This window comes from Osmia lignaria, unplaced genomic scaffold (assembly GCF_051020975.1).
Source record: "Osmia lignaria lignaria isolate PbOS001 unplaced genomic scaffold, iyOsmLign1 scaffold0005, whole genome shotgun sequence".
NCBI lineage: Eukaryota > Metazoa > Arthropoda > Insecta > Hymenoptera > Megachilidae > Osmia > Osmia lignaria.
In genome coordinates, this window is record NW_027478162.1 from 4,211,831 (window position 1) to 4,235,130 (window position 23,300).

Sequence of the window (23,300 nt, forward strand, 5' to 3'; positions counted from 1 at the left end):
TCAAAAAATATCATAGAACATAAATTGTAGGAAACATAATTCTCTACAAAAAACGTCTCTTAACATTTTGCCATAGCTCGCTTCGTTTCCGAGATATTTGCAGATTCAGCTCAAAGGAACTGGCCTGACGGACATATTTCGAGATATTTCTTCTTCTTGTTGTTCTTCCACTGCACAGCTAAGCTGGAAGTGGCATTTGCAGCTCGCAATAGTGCAGAGTTATCTCAAAGAAAGGGGCCACGGTGTTTCTGTATCTCTATTATGTTGGTGCGGCTTCGGAACTTTTGAATATCTTGATATATCTCGAGAACTACGCATCTGATCAAAAAATATCATAGAACATAAAAAGTAGGAAACTCAATTCTCTACAAAAAAGGTCTCTTAACATTTTGCAATAGCTCGCTTCGTTTCCGAGATATTTGCAGATTTATCTCAAGGGAAGGGGCCTGACGGACATATTTCGAGATATTTCTTCTTCTTGTTGTTCTTCTTCTGCACAGCTAAACTGGAAGTGGCATTTCCAGCTCGCAATAGTGCAGAGTTATCTCAAAGAGAGGGGCCACGGTGTTTCTGTATCTCTATTATGTTGGTGCTGCTTCGGAACTTTTAAATATCTCGATATATCTCGAAAACTACGCTTCTGATCAAAAAATATCATAGAACATAAATTGTAGGAAACATAATTCTCTACAAAAAACGTCTCTTAACATTTTGCCATAGCTCGCTTCGTTTCCGAGATATTTGCAGATTTATCTCAAGGGAAGGGGCCTAACGGACATATTTCGAGATATTTCTTCTTCTTGTTGTTCTTCTTCTGCACAGCTAAGCTGGAAGTGGCATTTGCGGCTCGCACTAGTGCAGAGTTATCTCAAAGAAAGGGGCCACGGTGTTTCTGTATCTCTATTATGTTGGTGCGGCTTCGGAACTTTTAAATATCTTGATATATCTCGAGAACTACGCATCTGATCCAAAAATATCATAGAACATAAATAGTAGGAAACTTAATTCTCTACAAAAAAGGTCTCTCAACATTTTGCCATAGCTCGCTTCGTTTCCGAGATATTTGCAGATTTATCTCAAGGGAAGGGGCCTAACGGACATATTTCCAGATATTTCTTCTTCTTGTTGTTCTTCTTCTGCACAGCTAAGCTGGAAGTGGCATTTGCGGCTCGCACTAGTGCAGAGTTATCTCAAAGAAAGGGGCCACGGTGTTTCTGTATCTCTATTATGTTGGTGCGGCTTCGGAACTTTTAAATATCTTGATATATCTCGAGAACTACGCATCTGATCAAAAAATATCATAGAACATAAAAAGTAGGAAACATAATTCCATACAAAAAAGGTCTCTTAACATTTTGCCATAGCTCGTTTCGTTTCCGAGAAATTTGCAGATATATCTCAAGGGAAGGGGCCTGACGGACATATTTCGAGATATTTCCTCTTCTTGTTGTTCTTCTTCTGCACAGCTAAACTGGAAGTGGCATTTCCAGCTCGCAATAGCGCAGAGTTATCTCAAAGAAAGGGGCCACGGTGTTTCTGTATCTCTATTATGTTGGTGCGGCTTCGGAACTTTTAAATATCATGATATATCTCGAGAACTACGCATCTGATCAAAAAATATCATAGAACATAAAAAGTAGGAAACTTAATTCTCTACAAATAAGGTCTCTTAACATTTTGCCATAGCTCGCTTCGTTTCCGAGATATTTGCAGATTTATCTCAAGAGAAGGGGCCTGACGGACATATTTCGAGATATTTCTTCTTCTTGTTGTTCTTCTTCTGCACAGCTAAGCTGGAAGTGGCATTTCCAGCTCGCAATAGCGCAGAGTTATCTCAAAGAAAGGGGCCACGGTGTTTCTGTATCTCTATTATGTTGGTGCGGCTTCGGAACTTTTAAATATCTTGATATATCTCGAGAACTACGCATCTGATCAAAAAATATCATAGAACATAAAAAGTAGGAAACTTAATTCTCTACAAATAAGGTCTCTTAACATTTTGCCATAGCTCGCTTCGTTTCCGAGATATTTGCAGATTTATCTCAAGGGAAGGGGCCTGACGGACATATTTCGAGATATTTCTTCTTCTTGTTGTTCTTCTTCTGCACAGCTAAGCTGGAAGTGGCATTTGCAGCTCGCAGTAGTGCAGAGTTATCTCAAAGAAAGGGGCCACGGTGTTTCTGTATCTCTATTATGTTGGTGCGGCTTCGGAACTTTTAAATATCTTGATATATCTCGAGAACTACGCATCTGATCGAAAAATATCATAGAACATAAAAAGTAGGAAACTTAATTCTCTACAAAACAGGTCTCTTAACATTTTGCCATAGCTCGCTTCGTTTCCGAGATATTTGCAGATTTATCTCAAGGGAAGGGGCCTGACGGACATATTTCGAGATATTTCTTCTTCTTGTTGTTCTTCTTCTGCACAGCTAAGCTGGAAGTGGCATTTGCAGCTCGCAGTAGTGCAGAGTTATCTCAAAGAAAGGGGCCACGGTGTTTCTGTATCTCTATTATGTTGGTGCGGCTTCGGAACTTTTAAATATCTTGATATATCTCGAGAACTACGCATCTGATCAAAAAATATCATAGAACATAAAAAGTAGGAATCCTAATTTTCTACAAAAAAGGTCTCTTAACATTTTGCCGTAGCTCGCTTCGTTTCCGAGATATTTGCAGATTTATCTCAAGGGAAGGGGCCTGACGGACATATTTCCAGATATTTCTTCTTCTTGTTGTTCTTCTTCTGCACAGCTAAGCTGGAAGTCGCATTTGCAGCTCGCAATAGTGCAGAGTTATCTCAAAGAAAGGGGCCACGGTGTGTCTGTATCTCTATTATGTTGGTGCGGCTTCGGAACTTTTAAATATCTTGGTATATCTCGAGAACTACGCATCTGATCGAAAAATATCATAGAACATAAAAAGTAGGAAACTTAATTCTCTACAAAAGAGGTCTCTTAACATTTTGCGATAGCTCGCTTCGTTTCCGAGATATTTGCAGATTTATCTCAAGGGAAGGGGCCTGACGGACATATTTCGAGATATTTCTTCTTTTTGTTGTTCTTCTTCTGCACAGCTAAGCTGGAAGTGGCATTTGCAGCTCGCAATAGTGCAGAGTTATCTCAAAGAAAGGGGCCACGGTGTGTCTGTATCTCTATTATGTTGGTGCGGCTTCGGAACTTTTAAATATCTTGATATATCTCGAGAACTACGCATCTGATCGAAAAATATCATAGAACATAAAAAGTAGGAAACTTAATTCTCTACAAAAAAGGTCTCTTAACATTTTGCCATAGCTCGCTTCGTTTCCAAGATACTTGCAGATTTATCTCAAGGGAAGGGGCCTGACGGACATATTTCGAGATATTTCTTCTTCTTGTTGTTCTTCTTCTGCACAGCTAAGCTGGAAGTGGCATTTGCAGCTCGCAATAGTGCAGAGTTATCCCAAAGAAAGGGGCCACGGTGTTTCTGTATCTCTATTATGTTGGTGCGGCTTCGGAACTTTTAAATATCTCGATATATCTCGAAAACTACGCTTCTGATCAAAAAATATCATAGAACATAAATTGTAGGAAACATAATTCTCTACAAAAATGGTCTCTTAACATTTTGCCATAGCTCGCTTCGTTTCCGAGATATTTGCAGATTTATCTCAAGGGAAGGGGCCTGACGGACATATTTCGAGTTATTTCTTCTTCTTGTTGTTCTTCTTCTGCACAGCTAAGTTGGAAGTGGCATTTGCAGCGCGCAATAGTGCAGAGTTATCTCAAAGAAAGGGGCCACGGTGTTTCTGTATCTCTATTATGTTGGTGCGGCTTCGGAACTTTTAAATATCTCGATATATCTGGAGAACTACGCTTCTGATCGAAAAATATCATAGAACATAAAAAGTAGGAAACTTAATTCTCTACAAAAAAGGTCTCTTAACATTTTGCCATAGCTCGCTTCGTTTCCGAGATATTTGCAGATTTATCTCAAGGGAAGGGGCCTGACGGACATATTTCGAGATATTTCTTCTTCTTGTTGTTCTTCCTCTGCACAGCTAAGCTGGAAGTGGCATTTGCAGCTCGCAACAGTGCAGAGTTATCTCAAAGAAAGGGGCCACGGTGTTTCTGTATCTCTATTATGTTGGTGCGGCTTCGGAACTTTTAAATATCTCGATATATCTCGAGAACTACGCTTCTGATCAAAAAATATCATAGAACATAAATTGTAGGAAACATAATTCTCTACAAAAAACGTCTCTTAACATTTTGCCATAGCTCGCTTCGTTTCCGAGATATTTGCAGATTCAGCTCAAAGGAACTGGCCTGACGGACATATTTCGAGATATTTCTTCTTCTTGTTGTTCTTCCACTGCACAGCTAAGCTGGAAGTGGCATTTGCAGCTCGCAATAGTGCAGAGTTATCTCAAAGAAAGGGGCCACGGTGTTTCTGTATCTCTATTATGTTGGTGCGGCTTCGGAACTTTTGAATATCTTGATATATCTCGAGAACTACGCATCTGATCAAAAAATATCATAGAACATAAAAAGTAGGAAACTCAATTCTCTACAAAAAAGGTCTCTTAACATTTTGCAATAGCTCGCTTCGTTTCCGAGATATTTGCAGATTTATCTCAAGGGAAGGGGCCTGACGGACATATTTCGAGATATTTCTTCTTCTTGTTGTTCTTCTTCTGCACAGCTAAACTGGAAGTGGCATTTCCAGCTCGCAATAGTGCAGAGTTATCTCAAAGAGAGGGGCCACGGTGTTTCTGTATCTCTATTATGTTGGTGCTGCTTCGGAACTTTTAAATATCTCGATATATCTCGAAAACTACGCTTCTGATCAAAAAATATCATAGAACATAAATTGTAGGAAACATAATTCTCTACAAAAAACGTCTCTTAACATTTTGCCATAGCTCGCTTCGTTTCCGAGATATTTGCAGATTTATCTCAAGGGAAGGGGCCTAACGGACATATTTCGAGATATTTCTTCTTCTTGTTGTTCTTCTTCTGCACAGCTAAGCTGGAAGTGGCATTTGCGGCTCGCACTAGTGCAGAGTTATCTCAAAGAAAGGGGCCACGGTGTTTCTGTATCTCTATTATGTTGGTGCGGCTTCGGAACTTTTAAATATCTTGATATATCTCGAGAACTACGCATCTGATCCAAAAATATCATAGAACATAAATAGTAGGAAACTTAATTCTCTACAAAAAAGGTCTCTCAACATTTTGCCATAGCTCGCTTCGTTTCCGAGATATTTGCAGATTTATCTCAAGGGAAGGGGCCTAACGGACATATTTCCAGATATTTCTTCTTCTTGTTGTTCTTCTTCTGCACAGCTAAGCTGGAAGTGGCATTTGCGGCTCGCACTAGTGCAGAGTTATCTCAAAGAAAGGGGCCACGGTGTTTCTGTATCTCTATTATGTTGGTGCGGCTTCGGAACTTTTAAATATCTTGATATATCTCGAGAACTACGCATCTGATCAAAAAATGTCATAGAACATAAAAAGTAGGAAACATAATTCCATACAAAAAAGGTCTCTCAACATTTTGCCATAGCTCGCTTCGTTTCCGAGATACTTGCCGATTTATCTCAAGGGAAGGGGCCTGACGGACATATTTCGAGATATTTCTTCTTCTTGTTGTTCTTCTTCTGCACAGCTAAGCTGGAAGTGGCATTTGCAGCTCGCAATTGTGCAGAGTTATCTCAAAGAGAGGGGCCACGGTGTTTCTGTATCTCTATTATGTTGGTGCGGCTTCGGAACTTTTAAATATCTTGATATATCTCGAGAACTACGAATCTGATCAGAAAATATCATAGAAGATAAAAAGTAGGAAACTTAATTCTCTACAAAAAAGGTCTCTTAACATTTTGCCATAGCTCGCTTCGTTTCCGAGATATTTGCAGATTTATCTCAAGGGAAGGGGCCTGACGGACATATTTCGAGATATTTCTTCTTCTTGTTGTTCTTCTTCTGCACAGCTAAGCTGGAAGTGGCATTTGCGGCTCGCACTAGTGCAGAGTTATCTCAAAGAAAGGGGCCACGGTGTTTCTGTATCTCTATTATGTTGGTGCGGCTTCGGAACTTTTGAATATCTTGATATATCTCGAGAACTACGCATCTGATCAAAAAATATCATAGAACATAAAAAGTAGGAAACTCAATTCTCTACAAAAAAGGTCTCTTAACATTTTGCAATAGCTCGCTTCGTTTCCGAGATATTTGCAGATTTATCTCAAGGGAAGGGGCCTGACGGACATATTTCGAGATATTTCTTCTTCTTGTTGTTCTTCTTCTGCACAGCTAAACTGGAAGTGGCATTTCCAGCTCGCAATAGTGCAGAGTTATCTCAAAGAGAGGGGCCACGGTGTTTCTGTATCTCTATTATGTTGGTGCTGCTTCGGAACTTTTAAATATCTCGATATATCTCGAAAACTACGCTTCTGATCAAAAAATATCATAGAACATAAATTGTAGGAAACATAATTCTCTACAAAAAACGTCTCTTAACATTTTGCCATAGCTCGCTTCGTTTCCGAGATATTTGCAGATTTATCTCAAGGGAAGGGGCCTAACGGACATATTTCGAGATATTTCTTCTTCTTGTTGTTCTTCTTCTGCACAGCTAAGCTGGAAGTGGCATTTGCGGCTCGCACTAGTGCAGAGTTATCTCAAAGAAAGGGGCCACGGTGTTTCTGTATCTCTATTATGTTGGTGCGGCTTCGGAACTTTTAAATATCTTGATATATCTCGAGAACTACGCATCTGATCCAAAAATATCATAGAACATAAATAGTAGGAAACTTAATTCTCTACAAAAAAGGTCTCTCAACATTTTGCCATAGCTCGCTTCGTTTCCGAGATATTTGCAGATTTATCTCAAGGGAAGGGGCCTAACGGACATATTTCCAGATATTTCTTCTTCTTGTTGTTCTTCTTCTGCACAGCTAAGCTGGAAGTGGCATTTGCGGCTCGCACTAGTGCAGAGTTATCTCAAAGAAAGGGGCCACGGTGTTTCTGTATCTCTATTATGTTGGTGCGGCTTCGGAACTTTTAAATATCTTGATATATCTCGAGAACTACGCATCTGATCAAAAAATATCATAGAACATAAAAAGTAGGAAACATAATTCCATACAAAAAAGGTCTCTTAACATTTTGCCATAGCTCGTTTCGTTTCCGAGAAATTTGCAGATATATCTCAAGGGAAGGGGCCTGACGGACATATTTCGAGATATTTCCTCTTCTTGTTGTTCTTCTTCTGCACAGCTAAACTGGAAGTGGCATTTCCAGCTCGCAATAGCGCAGAGTTATCTCAAAGAAAGGGGCCACGGTGTTTCTGTATCTCTATTATGTTGGTGCGGCTTCGGAACTTTTAAATATCATGATATATCTCGAGAACTACGCATCTGATCAAAAAATATCATAGAACATAAATTGTAGGAAACTTAATTCTCTACAAATAAGGTCTCTTAACATTTTGCCATAGCTCGCTTCGTTTCCGAGATATTTGCAGATTTATCTCAAGAGAAGGGGCCTGACGGACATATTTCGAGATATTTCTTCTTCTTGTTGTTCTTCTTCTGCACAGCTAAGCTGGAAGTGGCATTTCCAGCTCGCAATAGCGCAGAGTTATCTCAAAGAAAGGGGCCACGGTGTTTCTGTATCTCTATTATGTTGGTGCGGCTTCGGAACTTTTAAATATCTTGATATATCTCGAGAACTACGCATCTGATCAAAAAATATCATAGAACATAAAAAGTAGGAAACTTAATTCTCTACAAATAAGGTCTCTTAACATTTTGCCATAGCTCGCTTCGTTTCCGAGATATTTGCAGATTTATCTCAAGGGAAGGGGCCTGACGGACATATTTCGAGATATTTCTTCTTCTTGTTGTTCTTCTTCTGCACAGCTAAGCTGGAAGTGGCATTTGCAGCTCGCAGTAGTGCAGAGTTATCTCAAAGAAAGGGGCCACGGTGTTTCTGTATCTCTATTATGTTGGTGCGGCTTCGGAACTTTTAAATATCTTGATATATCTCGAGAACTACGCATCTGATCGAAAAATATCATAGAACATAAAAAGTAGGAAACTTAATTCTCTACAAAACAGGTCTCTTAACATTTTGCCATAGCTCGCTTCGTTTCCGAGATATTTGCAGATTTATCTCAAGGGAAGGGGCCTGACGGACATATTTCGAGATATTTCTTCTTCTTGTTGTTCTTCTTCTGCACAGCTAAGCTGGAAGTGGCATTTGCAGCTCGCAGTAGTGCAGAGTTATCTCAAAGAAAGGGGCCACGGTGTTTCTGTATCTCTATTATGTTGGTGCGGCTTCGGAACTTTTAAATATCTTGATATATCTCGAGAACTACGCATCTGATCAAAAAATATCATAGAACATAAAAAGTAGGAATCCTAATTTTCTACAAAAAAGGTCTGTTAACATTTTGCCGTAGCTCGCTTCGTTTCCGAGATATTTGCAGATTTATCTCAAGGGAAGGGGCCTGACGGACATATTTCCAGATATTTCTTCTTCTTGTTGTTCTTCTTCTGCACAGCTAAGCTGGAAGTGGCATTTGCAGCTCGCAATAGTGCAGAGTTATCTCAAAGAAAGGGGCCACGGTGTGTCTGTATCTCTATTATGTTGGTGCGGCTTCGGAACTTTTAAATATCTTGATATATCTCGAGAACTACGCATCTGATCGAAAAATATCATAGAACATAAAAAGTAGGAAACTTAATTCTCTACAAAAGAGGTCTCTTAACATTTTGCCATAGCTCGCTTCGTTTCCGAGATATTTGCAGATTTATCTCAAGGGAAGGGGCCTGACGGACATATTTCGAGATATTTCTTCTTTTTGTTGTTCTTCTTCTGCACAGCTAAGCTGGAAGTGGCATTTGCAGCTCGCAATAGTGCAGAGTTATCTCAAAGAAAGGGGCCACGGTGTGTCTGTATCTCTATTATGTTGGTGCGGCTTCGGAACTTTTAAATATCTTGATATATCTCGAGAACTACGCATCTGATCGAAAAATATCATAGAACATAAAAAGTAGGAAACTTAATTCTCTACAAAAGAGGTCTCTTAACATTTTGCCATAGCTCGCTTCGTTTCCGAGATATTTGCAGATTTATCTCAAGGGAAGGGGCCTGACGGACATATTTCGAGATATTTCTTCTTCTTGTTGTTCTTCCTCTGCACAGCTAAGCTGGAAGTGGCATTTGCAGCTCGCAATAGTGCAGAGTTATCTCAAAGAAAGGGGCCACGGTGTTTCTGTATCTCTATTATGTTGGTGCGGCTTCGGAACTTTTAAATATCTCGATATATCTCGAGAACTACGCTTCTGATCAAAAAATATCATAGAACATAAATTGTAGGAAACATAATTCTCTACAAAAAACGTCTCTTAACATTTTGCCATAGCTCGCTTCGTTTCCGAGATATTTGCAGATTCAGCTCAAAGGAACTGGCCTGACGGACATATTTCGAGATATTTCTTCTTCTTGTTGTTCTTCCACTGCACAGCTAAGCTGGAAGTGGCATTTGCAGCTCGCAATAGTGCAGAGTTATCTCAAAGAAAGGGGCCACGGTGTTTCTGTATCTCTATTATGTTGGTGCGGCTTCGGAACTTTTGAATATCTTGATATATCTCGAGAACTACGCATCTGATCAAAAAATATCATAGAACATAAAAAGTAGGAAACTCAATTCTCTACAAAAAAGGTCTCTTAACATTTTGCAATAGCTCGCTTCGTTTCCGAGATATTTGCAGATTTATCTCAAGGGAAGGGGCCTGACGGACATATTTCGAGATATTTCTTCTTCTTGTTGTTCTTCTTCTGCACAGCTAAACTGGAAGTGGCATTTCCAGCTCGCAATAGTGCAGAGTTATCTCAAAGAGAGGGGCCACGGTGTTTCTGTATCTCTATTATGTTGGTGCTGCTTCGGAACTTTTAAATATCTCGATATATCTCGAAAACTACGCTTCTGATCAAAAAATATCATAGAACATAAATTGTAGGAAACATAATTCTCTACAAAAAACGTCTCTTAACATTTTGCCATAGCTCGCTTCGTTTCCGAGATATTTGCAGATTTATCTCAAGGGAAGGGGCCTAACGGACATATTTCGAGATATTTCTTCTTCTTGTTGTTCTTCTTCTGCACAGCTAAGCTGGAAGTGGCATTTGCGGCTCGCACTAGTGCAGAGTTATCTCAAAGAAAGGGGCCACGGTGTTTCTGTATCTCTATTATGTTGGTGCGGCTTCGGAACTTTTAAATATCTTGATATATCTCGAGAACTACGCATCTGATCCAAAAATATCATAGAACATAAATAGTAGGAAACTTAATTCTCTACAAAAAAGGTCTCTCAACATTTTGCCATAGCTCGCTTCGTTTCCGAGATATTTGCAGATTTATCTCAAGGGAAGGGGCCTAACGGACATATTTCCAGATATTTCTTCTTCTTGTTGTTCTTCTTCTGCACAGCTAAGCTGGAAGTGGCATTTGCGGCTCGCACTAGTGCAGAGTTATCTCAAAGAAAGGGGCCACGGTGTTTCTGTATCTCTATTATGTTGGTGCGGCTTCGGAACTTTTAAATATCTTGATATATCTCGAGAACTACGCATCTGATCAAAAAATGTCATAGAACATAAAAAGTAGGAAACATAATTCCATACAAAAAAGGTCTCTCAACATTTTGCCATAGCTCGCTTCGTTTCCGAGATACTTGCCGATTTATCTCAAGGGAAGGGGCCTGACGGACATATTTCGAGATATTTCTTCTTCTTGTTGTTCTTCTTCTGCACAGCTAAGCTGGAAGTGGCATTTGCAGCTCGCAATTGTGCAGAGTTATCTCAAAGAGAGGGGCCACGGTGTTTCTGTATCTCTATTATGTTGGTGCGGCTTCGGAACTTTTAAATATCTTGATATATCTCGAGAACTACGAATCTGATCAGAAAATATCATAGAAGATAAAAAGTAGGAAACTTAATTCTCTACAAAAAAGGTCTCTTAACATTTTGCCATAGCTCGCTTCGTTTCCGAGATATTTGCAGATTTATCTCAAGGGAAGGGGCCTGACGGACATATTTCGAGATATTTCTTCTTCTTGTTGTTCTTCTTCTGCACAGCTAAGCTGGAAGTGGCATTTGCGGCTCGCACTAGTGCAGAGTTATCTCAAAGAAAGGGGCCACGGTGTTTCTGTATCTCTATTATGTTGGTGCGGCTTCGGAACTTTTGAATATCTTGATATATCTCGAGAACTACGCATCTGATCAAAAAATATCATAGAACATAAAAAGTAGGAAACTCAATTCTCTACAAAAAAGGTCTCTTAACATTTTGCAATAGCTCGCTTCGTTTCCGAGATATTTGCAGATTTATCTCAAGGGAAGGGGCCTGACGGACATATTTCGAGATATTTCTTCTTCTTGTTGTTCTTCTTCTGCACAGCTAAACTGGAAGTGGCATTTCCAGCTCGCAATAGTGCAGAGTTATCTCAAAGAGAGGGGCCACGGTGTTTCTGTATCTCTATTATGTTGGTGCTGCTTCGGAACTTTTAAATATCTCGATATATCTCGAAAACTACGCTTCTGATCAAAAAATATCATAGAACATAAATTGTAGGAAACATAATTCTCTACAAAAAACGTCTCTTAACATTTTGCCATAGCTCGCTTCGTTTCCGAGATATTTGCAGATTTATCTCAAGGGAAGGGGCCTAACGGACATATTTCGAGATATTTCTTCTTCTTGTTGTTCTTCTTCTGCACAGCTAAGCTGGAAGTGGCATTTGCGGCTCGCACTAGTGCAGAGTTATCTCAAAGAAAGGGGCCACGGTGTTTCTGTATCTCTATTATGTTGGTGCGGCTTCGGAACTTTTAAATATCTTGATATATCTCGAGAACTACGCATCTGATCCAAAAATATCATAGAACATAAATAGTAGGAAACTTAATTCTCTACAAAAAAGGTCTCTCAACATTTTGCCATAGCTCGCTTCGTTTCCGAGATATTTGCAGATTTATCTCAAGGGAAGGGGCCTAACGGACATATTTCCAGATATTTCTTCTTCTTGTTGTTCTTCTTCTGCACAGCTAAGCTGGAAGTGGCATTTGCGGCTCGCACTAGTGCAGAGTTATCTCAAAGAAAGGGGCCACGGTGTTTCTGTATCTCTATTATGTTGGTGCGGCTTCGGAACTTTTAAATATCTTGATATATCTCGAGAACTACGCATCTGATCAAAAAATATCATAGAACATAAAAAGTAGGAAACATAATTCCATACAAAAAAGGTCTCTTAACATTTTGCCATAGCTCGTTTCGTTTCCGAGAAATTTGCAGATATATCTCAAGGGAAGGGGCCTGACGGACATATTTCGAGATATTTCCTCTTCTTGTTGTTCTTCTTCTGCACAGCTAAACTGGAAGTGGCATTTCCAGCTCGCAATAGCGCAGAGTTATCTCAAAGAAAGGGGCCACGGTGTTTCTGTATCTCTATTATGTTGGTGCGGCTTCGGAACTTTTAAATATCATGATATATCTCGAGAACTACGCATCTGATCAAAAAATATCATAGAAGATAAATTGTAGGAAACTTAATTCTCTACAAATAAGGTCTCTTAACATTTTGCCATAGCTCGCTTCGTTTCCGAGATATTTGCAGATTTATCTCAAGAGAAGGGGCCTGACGGACATATTTCGAGATATTTCTTCTTCTTGTTGTTCTTCTTCTGCACAGCTAAGCTGGAAGTGGCATTTCCAGCTCGCAATAGCGCAGAGTTATCTCAAAGAAAGGGGCCACGGTGTTTCTGTATCTCTATTATGTTGGTGCGGCTTCGGAACTTTTAAATATCTTGATATATCTCGAGAACTACGCATCTGATCAAAAAATATCATAGAACATAAAAAGTAGGAAACTTAATTCTCTACAAATAAGGTCTCTTAACATTTTGCCATAGCTCGCTTCGTTTCCGAGATATTTGCAGATTTATCTCAAGGGAAGGGGCCTGACGGACATATTTCGAGATATTTCTTCTTCTTGTTGTTCTTCTTCTGCACAGCTAAGCTGGAAGTGGCATTTGCAGCTCGCAGTAGTGCAGAGTTATCTCAAAGAAAGGGGCCACGGTGTTTCTGTATCTCTATTATGTTGGTGCGGCTTCGGAACTTTTAAATATCTTGATATATCTCGAGAACTACGCATCTGATCGAAAAATATCATAGAACATAAAAAGTAGGAAACTTAATTCTCTACAAAACAGGTCTCTTAACATTTTGCCATAGCTCGCTTCGTTTCCGAGATATTTGCAGATTTATCTCAAGGGAAGGGGCCTGACGGACATATTTCGAGATATTTCTTCTTCTTGTTGTTCTTCTTCTGCACAGCTAAGCTGGAAGTGGCATTTGCAGCTCGCAGTAGTGCAGAGTTATCTCAAAGAAAGGGGCCACGGTGTTTCTGTATCTCTATTATGTTGGTGCGGCTTCGGAACTTTTAAATATCTTGATATATCTCGAGAACTACGCATCTGATCAAAAAATATCATAGAACATAAAAAGTAGGAATCCTAATTTTCTACAAAAAAGGTCTGTTAACATTTTGCCGTAGCTCGCTTCGTTTCCGAGATATTTGCAGATTTATCTCAAGGGAAGGGGCCTGACGGACATATTTCCAGATATTTCTTCTTCTTGTTGTTCTTCTTCTGCACAGCTAAGCTGGAAGTGGCATTTGCAGCTCGCAATAGTGCAGAGTTATCTCAAAGAAAGGGGCCACGGTGTGTCTGTATCTCTATTATGTTGGTGCGGCTTCGGAACTTTTAAATATCTTGATATATCTCGAGAACTACGCATCTGATCGAAAAATATCATAGAACATAAAAAGTAGGAAACTTAATTCTCTACAAAAGAGGTCTCTTAACATTTTGCCATAGCTCGCTTCGTTTCCGAGATATTTGCAGATTTATCTCAAGGGAAGGGGCCTGACGGACATATTTCGAGATATTTCTTCTTTTTGTTGTTCTTCTTCTGCACAGCTAAGCTGGAAGTGGCATTTACAGCTCGCAATAGTGCAGAGTTATCTCAAAGAAAGGGGCCACGGTGTGTCTGTATCTCTATTATGTTGGTGCGGCTTCGGAACTTTTAAATATCTTGATATATCTCGAGAACTACGCATCTGATCGAAAAATATCATAGAACATAAAAAGTAGGAAACTTAATTCTCTACAAAAGAGGTCTCTTAACATTTTGCCATAGCTCGCTTCGTTTCCGAGATATTTGCAGATTTATCTCAAGGGAAGGGGCCTGACGGACATATTTCGAGATATTTCTTCTTCTTGTTGTTCTTCCTCTGCACAGCTAAGCTGGAAGTGGCATTTGCAGCTCGCAATAGTGCAGAGTTATCTCAAAGAAAGGGGCCACGGTGTTTCTGTATCTCTATTATGTTGGTGCGGCTTCGGAACTTTTAAATATCTCGATATATCTCGAGAACTACGCTTCTGATCAAAAAATATCATAGAACATAAATTGTAGGAAACATAATTCTCTACAAAAAACGTCTCTTAACATTTTGCCATAGCTCGCTTCGTTTCCGAGATATTTGCAGATTCAGCTCAAAGGAACTGGCCTGACGGACATATTTCGAGATATTTCTTCTTCTTGTTGTTCTTCCACTGCACAGCTAAGCTGGAAGTGGCATTTGCAGCTCGCAATAGTGCAGAGTTATCTCAAAGAAAGGGGCCACGGTGTTTCTGTATCTCTATTATGTTGGTGCGGCTTCGGAACTTTTGAATATCTTGATATATCTCGAGAACTACGCATCTGATCAAAAAATATCATAGAACATAAAAAGTAGGAAACTCAATTCTCTACAAAAAAGGTCTCTTAACATTTTGCAATAGCTCGCTTCGTTTCCGAGATATTTGCAGATTTATCTCAAGGGAAGGGGCCTGACGGACATATTTCGAGATATTTCTTCTTCTTGTTGTTCTTCTTCTGCACAGCTAAACTGGAAGTGGCATTTCCAGCTCGCAATAGTGCAGAGTTATCTCAAAGAGAGGGGCCACGGTGTTTCTGTATCTCTATTATGTTGGTGCTGCTTCGGAACTTTTAAATATCTCGATATATCTCGAAAACTACGCTTCTGATCAAAAAATATCATAGAACATAAATTGTAGGAAACATAATTCTCTACAAAAAACGTCTCTTAACATTTTGCCATAGCTCGCTTCGTTTCCGAGATATTTGCAGATTTATCTCAAGGGAAGGGGCCTAACGGACATATTTCGAGATATTTCTTCTTCTTGTTGTTCTTCTTCTGCACAGCTAAGCTGGAAGTGGCATTTGCGGCTCGCACTAGTGCAGAGTTATCTCAAAGAAAGGGGCCACGGTGTTTCTGTATCTCTATTATGTTGGTGCGGCTTCGGAACTTTTAAATATCTTGATATATCTCGAGAACTACGCATCTGATCCAAAAATATCATAGAACATAAATAGTAGGAAACTTAATTCTCTACAAAAAAGGTCTCTCAACATTTTGCCATAGCTCGCTTCGTTTCCGAGATATTTGCAGATTTATCTCAAGGGAAGGGGCCTAACGGACATATTTCCAGATATTTCTTCTTCTTGTTGTTCTTCTTCTGCACAGCTAAGCTGGAAGTGGCATTTGCGGCTCGCACTAGTGCAGAGTTATCTCAAAGAAAGGGGCCACGGTGTTTCTGTATCTCTATTATGTTGGTGCGGCTTCGGAACTTTTAAATATCTTGATATATCTCGAGAACTACGCATCTGATCAAAAAATGTCATAGAACATAAAAAGTAGGAAACATAATTCCATACAAAAAAGGTCTCTCAACATTTTGCCATAGCTCGCTTCGTTTCCGAGACACTTGCCGATTTATCTCAAGGGAAGGGGCCTGACGGACATATTTCGAGATATTTCTTCTTCTTGTTGTTCTTCTTCTGCACAGCTAAGCTGGAAGTGGCATTTGCAGCTCGCAATTGTGCAGAGTTATCTCAAAGAGAGGGGCCACGGTGTTTCTGTATCTCTATTATGTTGGTGCGGCTTCGGAACTTTTAAATATCTTGATATATCTCGAGAACTACGAATCTGATCAGAAAATATCATAGAAGATAAAAAGTAGGAAACTTAATTCTCTACAAAAAAGGTCTCTTAACATTTTGCCATAGCTCGCTTCGTTTCCGAGATATTTGCAGATTTATCTCAAGGGAAGGGGCCTGACGGACATATTTCGAGATATTTCTTCTTCTTGTTGTTCTTCTTCTGCACAGCTAAACTGGAAGTGGCATTTCCAGCTCGCAATAGTGCAGAGTTATCTCAAAGAGAGGGGCCACGGTGTTTCTGTATCTCTATTATGTTGGTGCTGCTTCGGAACTTTTAAATATCTCGATATATCTCGAAAACTACGCTTCTGATCAAAAAATATCATAGAACATAAATTGTAGGAAACATAATTCTCTACAAAAAACGTCTCTTAACATTTTGCCATAGCTCGCTTCGTTTCCGAGATATTTGCAGATTTATCTCAAGGGAAGGGGCCTAACGGACATATTTCGAGATATTTCTTCTTCTTGTTGTTCTTCTTCTGCACAGCTAAGCTGGAAGTGGCATTTGCGGCTCGCACTAGTGCAGAGTTATCTCAAAGAAAGGGGCCACGGTGTTTCTGTATCTCTATTATGTTGGTGCGGCTTCGGAACTTTTAAATATCTTGATATATCTCGAGAACTACGCATCTGATCCAAAAATATCATAGAACATAAATAGTAGGAAACTTAATTCTCTACAAAAAAGGTCTCTCAACATTTTGCCATAGCTCGCTTCGTTTCCGAGATATTTGCAGATTTATCTCAAGGGAAGGGGCCTAACGGACATATTTCCAGATATTTCTTCTTCTTGTTGTTCTTCTTCTGCACAGCTAAGCTGGAAGTGGCATTTGCGGCTCGCACTAGTGCAGAGTTATCTCAAAGAAAGGGGCCACGGTGTTTCTGTATCTCTATTATGTTGGTGCGGCTTCGGAACTTTTAAATATCTTGATATATCTCGAGAACTACGCATCTGATCAAAAAATATCATAGAACATAAAAAGTAGGAAACATAATTCCATACAAAAAAGGTCTCTTAACATTTTGCCATAGCTCGTTTCGTTTCCGAGAAATTTGCAGATATATCTCAAGGGAAGGGGCCTGACGGACATATTTCGAGATATTTCCTCTTCTTGTTGTTCTTCTTCTGCACAGCTAAACTGGAAGTGGCATTTCCAGCTCGCAATAGCGCAGAGTTATCTCAAAGAAAGGGGCCACGGTGTTTCTGTATCTCTATTATGTTGGTGCGGCTTCGGAACTTTTAAATATCATGATATATCTCGAGAACTACGCATCTGATCAAAAAATATCATAGAACATAAATTGTAGGAAACTTAATTCTCTACAAATAAGGTCTCTTAACATTTTGCCATAGCTCGCTTCGTTTCCGAGATATTTGCAGATTTATCTCAAGAGAAGGGGCCTGACGGACATATTTCGAGATATTTCTTCTTCTTGTTGTTCTTCTTCTGCACAGCTAAGCTGGAAGTGGCATTTCCAGCTCGCAATAGCGCAGAGTTATCTCAAAGAAAGGGGCCACGGTGTTTCTGTATCTCTATTATGTTGGTGCGGCTTCGGAACTTTTAAATATCTTGATATATCTCGAGAACTACGCATCTGATCAAAAAATATCATAGAACATAAAAAGTAGGAAACTTAATTCTCTACAAATAAGGTCTCTTAACATTTTGCCATAGCTCGCTTCGTTTCCGAGATATTTGCAGATTTATCTCAAGGGAAGGGGCCTGACGGACATATTTCGAGATATTTCTTCTTCTTGTTGTTCTTCTTCTGCACAGCTAAGCTGGAAGTGGCATTTGCAGCTCGCAGTAGTGCAGAGTTATCTCAAAGAAAGGGGCCACGGTGTTTCTGTATCTCTATTATGTTGGTGCGGCTTCGGAACTTTTAAATATCTTGATATATCTCGAGAACTACGCATCTGATCGAAAAATATCATAGAACATAAAAAGTAGGAAACTTAATTCTCTACAAAACAGGTCTCTTAACATTTTGCCATAGCTCGCTTCGTTTCCGAGATATTTGCAGATTTATCTCAAGGGAAGGGGCCTGACGGACATATTTCGAGATATTTCTTCTTCTTGTTGTTCTTCTTCTGCACAGCTAAGCTGGAAGTGGCATTTGCAGCTCGCAGTAGTGCAGAGTTATCTCAAAGAAAGGGGCCACGGTGTTTCTGTATCTCTATTATGTTGGTGCGGCTTCGGAACTTTTAAATATCTTGATATATCTCGAGAACTACGCATCTGATCAAAAAATATCATAGAACATAAAAAGTAGGAATCCTAATTTTCTACAAAAAAGGTCTCTTAACATTTTGCCGTAGCTCGCTTCGTTTCCGAGATATTTGCAGATTTATCTCAAGGGAAGGGGCCTGACGGACATATTTCCAGATATTTCTTCTTCTTGTTGTTCTTCTTCTGCACAGCTAAGCTGGAAGTGGCATTTGCAGCTCGCAATAGTGCAGAGTTATCTCAAAGAAAGGGGCCACGGTGTGTCTGTATCTCTATTATGTTGGTGCGGCTTCGGAACTTTTAAATATCTTGATATATCTCGAGAACTACGCATCTGATCGAAAAATATCATAGAACATAAAAAGTAGGAAACTTAATTCTCTACAAAAGAGGTCTCTTAACATTTTGCCATAGCTCGCTTCGTTTCCGAGATATTTGCAGATTTATCTTAAGGGAAGGGGCCTGACGGACATATTTCGAGATATTTCTTCTTTTTGTTGTTCTTCTTCTGCACAGCTAAGCTGGAAGTGGCATTTGCAGCTCGCAATAGTGCAGAGTTATCTCAAAGAAAGGGGCCACGGTGTTTCTGTATCTCTATTATGTTGGTGCGGCTTCGGAACTTTTAAATATCTTGATATATCTCGAGAACTACGCATCCGATCAAAAAATATCATAGAACATAAAAAGTAGGAAACTTAATTCTCTACAAAAAAGGTCTCTTAACATTTTGCCATAGCTCGCTTCGTTTCCGAGATATTTGCAGATTTATCTCGAGGGAAGGGGCCTGACGGACATATTTCGAGATATTTCTTCTTCTTGTTGTTCTTCTTCTGCACAGCTAAGCTGGAAGCGGCGTTTGCGGCTCGCACTAGTGCAGAGTTATCTCAAAGAAAGGGGCCACGGTGTTTCTATATCTCTATTATGTTGGTGCAGCTTCGGATCTTTTAAATATCTCGATATATCTCGAAAACTACGCTTCTGATCAAAAAATATCATAGAACATAAATTGTAGGAAACATAATTCTCTACAAAAAAGGTCTCTTAACATTTTGCCATAGCTCGTTTCGTTTCCGAGATATTTGCAGATATATCTCAAGGGAAGGGGCCTGACGGACATATTTCGAGATATTTCCTCTTCTTGTTGTTCTTCTTCTGCACAGCTAAACTGGAAGTGGCATTTCCAGCTCGCAATAGCGCAGAGTTATCTCAAAGAAAGGGGCCACGGTGTTTCTGTATCTCTATTATGTTGGTGCGGCTTCGGAACTTTTAAATATCTTGATATATCTCGAGAACTACGCATCTGATCAAAAAATATCATAGAACATAAAAAGTAGGAAACTTAATCCTCTACAAAAAAGGTCTCTTAACATTTTGCCATAGCTCGCTTCGTTTCCAAGATACTTGCAGATATATCTCAAGGGAAGGGGCCTGACGGACATATTTCGAGATATTTCTTCTTCTTGTTGTTCTTCTTCTGCACAGCTAAACTGGAAGTGGCATTTCCAGCTCGCAGTAGTGCCGAGTTATCTCAAAGAAAGGGGCCACGGTGTTTCTGTATCTCTATTATGTTGGTGCGGCTTCGGAACTTTTAAATATCTTGATATATCTCGAGAACTACGCATCTGATCAAAAAATATCATAGAACATAAAAAGTAGAAAACTTAATTCTCTACAAAAAAGGTCTCTCAACATTTTGCCATAGCTCGCTTCGTTTCCGAGATATATGCAGATTTATCTCAAGGGAAGGGGCCTGACGGACATATTTCGAGATATTTCTTCTTCTTGTTGTTCTTCTTCTGCACAGCTAAGCTGGAAGTGGCATTTGCAGCTCGCAATAGTGCAGAGTTATCTCAAAGAAAGGGGCCACGGTGTTTCTGTATCTCTATTATGTTGGTGCGGCTTCGGAACTTTTAAATATCTTGATATATCTCGAGAACTACGCATCTGATCGAAAAATATCATAGAACATGAAAAGTAGGAAACTTAATTCTCTACAAAACAGGTCTCTTAACATTTTGCCATAGCTCGCTTCGTTTCCAAGATATTTGCAGATTTATCTCAAGGGAAGGGGCCTGACGGACATATTTCGAGATATTTCTTCTTCTTGTTGTTCTTCTTCTGCACAGCTAAGCTGGAAGTGGCATTTGCAGCTCGCAGTAGTGCAGAGTTATCTCAAAGAAAGGGGCCACGGTGTTTCTGTATCTCTATTATGTTGGTGCGGCTTCGGAACTTTTAAATATCTTGATATATCTCGAGAACTACGCATCTGATCAAAAAATATCATAGAACATAAAAAGTAGGAATCCTAATTTTCTACAAAAAAGGTCTCTTAACATTTTGCCGTAGCTCGCTTCGTTTCCGAGATATTTGCAGATTTATCTCAAGGGAAGGGGCCTGACGGACATATTTCCAGATATTTCTTCTTCTTGTTGTTCTTCTTCTGCACAGCTAAGCTGGAAGTGGCATTTGCAGCTCGCGATAGTGCAGAGTTATCTCAAAGAAAGGGGCCACGGTGTGTCTGTATCTCTATTATGTTGGTGCGGCTTCGGAACTTTTAAATATCTTGATATATCTCGAGAACTACGCATCTGATCGAAAAATATCATAGAACATAAAAAGTAGGAAACTTAATTCTCTACAAAAAAGGTCTCTTAACATTTTGCCATAGCTCGTTTCGTTTCCGAGATATTTGCAGATATATCTCAAGGGAAGGGGCCTGACGGACATATTTCGAGATATTTCCTCTTCTTGTTGTTCTTCTTCTGCACAGCTAAACTGGAAGTGGCATTTCCAGCTCGCAATAGCGCAGAGTTATCTCAAAGAAAGGGGCCACGGTGTTTCTGTATCTCTATTATGTTGGTGCGGCTTCGGAACTTTTAAATATCTTGATATATCTCGAGAACTACGCATCTGATCAAAAAATATCATAGAACATAAAAAGTAGGAAACTTAATTCTCTACAAATAAGGTCTCTAACATTTTGCCATAGCTCGCTTCGTTTCCGAGATATTTGCAGATTTATCTCAAGGGAAGGGGCCTGACGGACATATTTCGAGATATTTCTTCTTCTTGTTGTTCTTCTTCTGCACAGCTAAACTGGAAGTGGCATTTCCAGCTCGCAATAGCGCAGAGTTATCTCAAAGAAAGGGGCCACGGTGTTTCTGTATCTCTATTATGTTGGTGCGGCTTCGGAACTTTTAAATATCTTGATATATCTCGAGAACTACGCATCTGATCAAAAAATATCATAGAACATAAAAAGTAGGAAACTTAATCCTCTACAAAAAAGGTCTCTTAACATTTTGCCATAGCTCGCTTCGTTTCCAAGATACTTGCAGATATATCTCAAGGGAAGGGGCCTGACGGACATATTTCGAGATATTTCTTCTTCTTGTTGTTCTTCTTCTGCACAGCTAAACTGGAAGTGGCATTTCCAGCTCGCAGTAGTGCCGAGTTATCTCAAAGAAAGGGGCCACGGTGTTTCTGTATCTCTATTATGTTGGTGCGGCTTCGGAACTTTTAAATATCTTGATATATCTCGAGAACTACGCATCTGATCAAAAAATATCATAGAACATAAAAAGTAGAAAACTTAATTCTCTACAAAAAAGGTCTCTCAACATTTTGCCATAGCTCGCTTCGTTTCCGAGATATATGCAGATTTATCTCAAGGGAAGGGGCCTGACGGACATATTTCGAGATATTTCTTCTTCTTGTTGTTCTTCTTCTGCACAGCTAAGCTGGAAGTGGCATTTGCAGCTCGCAATAGTGCAGAGTTATCTCAAAGAAAGGGGCCACGGTGTTTCTGTATCTCTATTATGTTGGTGCGGCTTCGGAACTTTTAAATATCTTGATATATCTCGAGAACTACGCATCTGATCGAAAAATATCATAGAACATGAAAAGTAGGAAACTTAATTCTCTACAAAACAGGTCTCTTAACATTTTGCCATAGCTCGCTTCGTTTCCAAGATATTTGCAGATTTATCTCAAGGGAAGGGGCCTGACGGACATATTTCGAGATATTTCTTCTTCTTGTTGTTCTTCTTCTGCACAGCTAAGCTGGAAGTGGCATTTGCAGCTCGCAGTAGTGCAGAGTTATCTCAAAGAAAGGGGCCACGGTGTTTCTGTATCTCTATTATGTTGGTGCGGCTTCGGAACTTTTAAATATCTTGATATATCTCGAGAACTACGCATCTGATCAAAAAATATCATAGAACATAAAAAGTAGGAATCCTAATTTTCTACAAAAAAGGTCTCTTAACATTTTGCCGTAGCTCGCTTCGTTTCCGAGATATTTGCAGATTTATCTCAAGGGAAGGGGCCTGACGGACATATTTCCAGATATTTCTTCTTCTTGTTGTTCTTCTTCTGCACAGCTAAGCTGGAAGTGGCATTTGCAGCTCGCGATAGTGCAGAGTTATCTCAAAGAAAGGGGCCACGGTGTGTCTGTATCTCTATTATGTTGGTGCGGCTTCGGAACTTTTAAATATCTTGATATATCTCGAGAACTACGCATCTGATCGAAAAATATCATAGAACATAAAAAGTAGGAAACTTAATTCTCTACAAAAAAGGTCTCTTAACATTTTGCCATAGCTCGTTTCGTTTCCGAGATATTTGCAGATATATCTCAAGGGAAGGGGCCTGACGGACATATTTCGAGATATTTCCTCTTCTTGTTGTTCTCCTTCTGCACAGCTAAACTGGAAGTGGCATTTCCAGCTCGCAATAGCGCAGAGTTATCTCAAAGAAAGGGGCCACGGTGTTTCTGTATCTCTATTATGTTGGTGCGGCTTCGGAACTTTTAAATATCTTGATATATCTCGAGAACTACGCATCTGATCAAAAAATATCATAGAACATAAAAAGTAGGAAACTTAATTCTCTACAAATAAGGTCTCTAACATTTTGCCATAGCTCGCTTCGTTTCCGAGATATTTGCAGATTTATCTCAAGGGA